This window comes from Magnolia sinica, chromosome 9, assembly GCF_029962835.1.
Source record: "Magnolia sinica isolate HGM2019 chromosome 9, MsV1, whole genome shotgun sequence".
Taxonomy (NCBI): Eukaryota; Viridiplantae; Streptophyta; class Magnoliopsida; order Magnoliales; family Magnoliaceae; genus Magnolia; species Magnolia sinica.
Window position 1 is genome coordinate 13,124,464 of NC_080581.1, and position 6,143 is coordinate 13,130,606.

The 6,143-nt window shown below is 40.9% G+C and overlaps 1 non-coding gene across 1 annotated transcript; it reads right to left on the bottom strand.

The window, feature by feature from the left end:
- Window positions 1-1,884: 1,884 nt before the first annotated feature.
- Window positions 1,885-1,991, bottom strand: LOC131257103 (small nucleolar RNA R71). Its single transcript, XR_009177122.1, has one exon. It is a non-coding gene; the product is annotated as a small nucleolar RNA R71 (small nucleolar RNA).
- Between the last annotated feature and the right edge of the window lie 4,152 nt (window positions 1,992-6,143).

The following is a 6,143-nucleotide window of genomic DNA, read 5'->3' on the forward strand; positions in this document are numbered from 1 at the left end:
AACACCATCGCACTCTTTAAAACAAAGAGACATGGTGATAACCCTCCTGCCTGTGAGTTGATAGTTTTGGAACTCAAAAGAGTTGTATGCATTTGGGTTCTAGTTAAAATTGCCAAGGCCACAGTACAATTATCAATCACCTTTGTTTCATGAACCAAGTCTCCAACATGCCTTACATGCGTCAACTCGCTTAGATACATCTTGATTTTTCAGTTGGTATTGTAATGGGTGAGCTAATGCAATACTGGGGGTTCCAAATACCTTAAGTAAAGATCTCTCTCTCTCTCTCTCTCTCTCTCTCTCTCTTTTCTTTTTTTTAAAAAACCTCATTTGGGTTCCTGATAAAATTACAATGGTCAGCCTAAAATGATCAATCCACCTTACTCTTATGAACCAATCTCATACATGGCAGAGTGAGATTCTACTGCTTTTCTTACCAATCTTTTTTTTTTCATGTCCGCTCTTTTATGTGTATCTTTCACCTGTCTCGATTTTCTTGGATGGATGATGAATGTATTTGCGAATGTAAATGAAAATAAAGAATTTATAATATATAACCTATACTTGGGGAGTGAACAAGTTTTTGGCGCCGTTGCCGGGGATTGAAGGTTACGATTTTTCTGAAATTAATTAGTTTTAAAATTAGGTTAGGATAAAAGTTTTTATTTTATTTTATTCTATTTTTAGAACTTCACCTGTTTTCCTGTTTTGTAGGATCTTGACATAAGTTTCTCAATTGGTAATTCCTTCCTAATCTCTCTACTTTTTCCTATTTTTTTTAGAATTAGGGTTTAAATTTGAAAAATTTTCTAATTCTAGTATCCTCCCTTCTGTAGGAAATAGTTTATTTTTAGAAATTAGGTTATTTCTTTCCCTTTTTAGAAATTAACTTTCTATTTTTATTTTAGTAACTTTCTAATTCTAACTCTCTTAGAATCTAATTTGTTTAATAATTTATTTTTAGAATTTTTGTTTAGAAACTAACCTTCCTATTTTGTAGGCCTTTAAGATAGAAATTTCTAATTCGGTAAGCTCCTTCCCTACTTTCTATTTTTCAGTTCTCTTTTAGTAATTTACTTTCTAGTTTAGGACTTTCCTAATTTATTTTAGAAGTTTCCACTTTCTTTTAGAAATCAGTTTACTGTTATCTTTCTTTTAAAGGATTGTTTTTCTCCTTTTTAGAATCTAACTTATTTTTGTTTTATTTTGCAGGTCCTTAACTTAGGGGCTTCAATTTGGTAATTTCTTTCCAACTCTCTCTTTCTTTCTAGATTTTCTTTTCCTTTCTTAGGATTAGGTTTTTAATTGAGGGCTGCGAGTGTTTTCATGCCCAAGTGGGCCCGTGACAACACTCGACGTCTCTTGACTGAAGGAGGATTGGTTGAGGGGTTGACTATCCATCGCAGGACTAGACACCGCTCGAAATCCCCTAAGTTAACTGAGGTTATGGCTGAAGACCAACCTCCTCTACTTCCACCCAGGGTGGAGGATACCCAAGATGAAAATGAGGTGCAACAGGCACCCCCGCCTCGTACTTTACGAGATTATCTACAACCGGCGGGAGTGAGTACGCCCTCATGTATGATTTTTCCTGAAAACACAGGACAAATGGACATCAAGCCAGGAGTTATCCAACTCCTTCCCAAATTCCATGGACTTGAATCAAAGAATCCATATTTACATTTGAAAGAGTTTGATGAGATTATAGCTACATTATGTTTTCCTAATGTATCTGAGGATACAATTAGGCTGAAACTCTTTCCTTTTTCCTTAAAAGAGAAAGCTAAGACATGGTTACATTCACTGCGTCCTAGATCCATTGGCACATGGAACGACATGCAGAGGGAATTCATAAAAAAATTCTTCCCACATCATAAAACGATTACCCTTAGAAAAGCAATCATGAACTTTGCCCAAAAGGAAGATGAAACATTCTTCCAATGTTGGGAAAGGTTCAAAGATTTGGTCAGTTCATGCCCACAACACGGATTTGAAATGTGGCGCATTACAAATTTTTTCTATGATGGACTGACATCTTCCATGCGCCAAATGGTCGAGACAATGTATAATGGAGAGTTCATTAATAAAGATGTCGACGAGGTATGGGACTACCTCGACAGTTTAGCTGAAAAAACACAATCTTGGGACTATTACCCAAAGTCGAACACCACGTCTAGGCCGACTCAATTAAAGGAGAAAGGTGGATTATATCTCTTGAAAGAAGAGGATGATCTCAAGTGTAAAGTGACTACGCTCATAAGGAAAGTTGAGGCCATGGAAGGAAAGAAGGATAAGGTCAATGAAATTGTTTGCGACATCTGTGATTGCAACATTCACACAACTGAAAACTGTCCTACAATACCTGCCTTTCGAGGAGTGTTGAATGAACAAGCCAATCCCGTAAATAATTATCAAAGACCTTTTACTGGACCTAACTCCAATACATACAACCCTGGCTGGAAAAACATCCAAACTTTAGTTGGAGGAATGGACAGACGGCTACTCCTTCAGGTTTCTTCAATCAAAATCCAAATCAAGTGAAACCTCAAGAGGAACCGGTTCAAAATCCCATACAAGAGCTGGCTCAGGCAGTGCGGGGAATTACAGATTTTATGCAAAAGATAGATTCTCATATGACGGTTATAGAAAAGGGGATGCTTCCTGCACAACCTCTCCCCAATCCTAAACCGCAGTACGAGAATAACGATCCCAGCTCTTCAAATCAGATGGGGCATGCTAAATCCATCACCACTCTTAGGAGTGGGAAGATCATTGATAAAACTCTTCCGGTTAGGCCCGAAAAGCCTCAAGAACCAGAAGAGGACAACAATGATGGATCCAGTGATGCCCCACAAAAAGTAGAACCGGAACTTCTAGAAAAGCCAGTTGCTCCATTCCCCCAACGGTTGGTTTCACCAAAACCTCTCTCTAACTCTCAGGATATCCTAGAGGTGTTGAAACAGGTGAAAGTCAACATTCCTCTACTTGATGTCGTTAAACAGATTCCTTCATATGCCAAATTCCTGAAAGACTTATGCACGACCAAAAGACGGAAAATTATTCAAAAGAAAATCTTCTTGACTGAGAAAGTGAGTGCCATCCTGAAGCAAGACGTGCCACAGAAATTCAAGGATCCCGGTAGCCCAACCATATCATGTGTAATCGGGAACCATCGAATTGATCACGCACTTCTTGACTTAGGAGCGAGCGTCAATCTGATTCCCTACTCGGTATACAAACAGTTAGGTTTGGGTGAATTAAAACCCACCCTAACCACACTACAACTTGCTGATCGTTCTGTTCGTGTACCAAGAGGGATAATTGAGGATGTGTTAGTCCAGGTCGATAGATTTTACTACCCTGTAGACTTTATCATCCTGGACACCGAACCCATCAATAACATGAGCACTCAGATTCCCGTCATCCTTGGTCGCCCATTCCTTGCCACATCAAATGCAATTATCAATTGCAGGAATGGTGTCATGACTATGTCTTTTGGAAATTTGACATTGAAGTCAAACATTTTTTTCAATAACGGCAACAACTCAGAGGATGATGACGATTTCCACGACATTAACATGATTGACTCTTTCGTGGAAGATACGACACCGCTGACCTTATCCTCTGACCATCTGGAGACGTGCCTGGCCCACTCCCATGATTTTGATAATGACATGATTAGGGAGACGTGTGCCCTGCTTGATACTGCACCGGTACTTGAAGTTAACCGGTGGAGGCCACAATTTGAAGAATTGCCACAAACCGATGTAGTGCCTCTACCGTCTAACCTCAAGCCGCCGAAGCTTGACCTAAAACCTTTGCCCTCTGATTTGAAATATGCCTATTTAGGTCAAGATGAGACATACCCGGTGGTGATCTCTGCCCACCTGGAGAAAGAACAGGAGAGTATGCTTATATCTACTCTCATTGAGCATAAAAGAGCCTTGGGATGGACGATAGCGGACCTCAAGGGAATCGATCCCTCAATTTGTACTCACCGCATATATCTTGAGGATAATGCAAAAATCGCTCGGTAACCACAACGTAGATTAAATCCAAACATGAAGGAAGTGGTTAAGGCCGAGGTTCTTAAACTATTGGACGTGGGTATTATATACCCTATATCTGATAGTCAATAGGTGAGTCCAACTCAAGTGGTCCCTAAGAAGTCCGGAATCACCATCGTAGCCAATGCTAATAATGAACTCGTGCCAACTAGAGTCACTACTGGTTGGAGAATGTGCATTGACTACAGGAAGTTGAATACCGTCACGAGGAAAGACCACTTTCCTTTACCATTCATTGATTAGATCCTGGAAAGGTTAGCTGGTCATTCCTATTACAGTTTCCTTGACGGGTATTCGGGCTACAACCAGATAGAGATAGCCCCTGAAGACCAGGAAAAGACCACATTTACATGTCCCTACGGCACCTTTGCCTATCGAAGGATGCCATTCGGACTATGTAATGCCCCTGCCACCTTTCAGCGATATATGCTTAGTATCTTTTCTGATATGGTAGGGCAATATCTAGAGGTCTTCATGGATGATTTCTCTGTTTACGGTCCATCTTTCAGCAAGTGCTTGGAAAGTCTTAAATGTGTGCTGAAAAGATGTGAAGAAAAGAACTTGGTACTTAATTGGGAGAAGTGCCATTTCATGGTTCAGAAGGGAATTGTCCTTGGGCATATCATCTCTTCCAAGGGAATCGAGGTAGATAAGGCAAAAATCGATCTTATCTCTAACCTACCACCACCTAAGAACATCAGAGATGTGCGATCCTTCTTAGGACACGCAGGATTTTACAGGCGATTCATAAAGGACTTTAGTCTCCTCTCTCGTCCTTTATGCACTCTTCTTCAAAAGGATGCTCCGTACGAGTGGACTGAGCAATGCCAGGAAGCTTTCACCAAGCTTAAGGGCACGTTAACCACTGCACCTATCATGCAGCCACCCGACTAGAGCCTTCCTTCTGAGCTTATGTGCGACGCTTCTGATTATGCTCTTGGGGCGGTCCTAGGCCAGAGAAAAGATAAGAGGCCCTACGTCATTCATTACGCAAGTAGAACTTTAAATTCTGCCCAGGTGAACTACTCGACTACGGAAAAGGAACTCTTAGCTGTAGTGTTCGCCTTGGACAAATTTAGGTCCTACTTGATCGGATCCAAGATCATTATCTACACAGATCATGCGGCACTTAAGTATCTTCTTTCTAAGAATGATTCTAAGCCCCGTTTGATACGATGGATCCTTCTACTCTAAGAATTTGATTTGAAAATTAAAGATAAAAAGGGAGTAGAGAATGTAGTGGCCGATCACCTTTCTCGCCTTAATACCTCTGAGTCCCTTGAGACACCCCATATCAACGACATGTTCCCTGATGAACAACTGTTCAGAGTCTCCCATTCACCTTGGTTCGCTGATATTGCTAATTATCTTGCTACAGGTGCCATACCGACACAGTGGATTGCGCAAGATAAGAAGAAATTTTTCACCGAGGTGCGTAACTTTTTCTGGGATGATCCTTATTTATTTAAATATTGCCCAGACCAAATCCTAAGGAGATGTGTACCAGACGATGAGCATCAGAGCGTCATCTCCTTCTGTCACTCACAGGCCTGTGGTGGTCACTTTTCTGCTAAAAAGACCACGGCCAAGATTCTGCAGTGTGGTTTTTACTGGCCCACTATGTTTAGGGACACTCATGAGTTTTGCAAAGCTTGTGAGCGTTGTCAGAAATTGGGAGCATTGTCCCGTCGAAACATGATGCCTTTGAATCACATCCTTATCATTGAAGCATTTGATTGCTAGGGCATTGATTTCATGGGACCATTCCCCCAATCATTTGGGAATCTGTATATTTTGCTCGCCATGGATTATGTCACTAAATGGGTCGAAGCGATTCCGTGTCGAAAGAATGACCATCGCACGGTCATTAAATTCCTAAAAGAAAACATCCTTTCTCGATTCGGAACGCCTCGAGCCATCATTAGTGATGGGGGCTCACACTTTTGTAATAGACCATTCGAGAGCTTAATGAAGAAATACGGTATCTCTCATAAGGTGAGCACCCCATACCATCCACAGACAAGTGGAGAAGCTGAGATTTCTAATAGGGAAATTAAACACATTTTGGAGAAAACG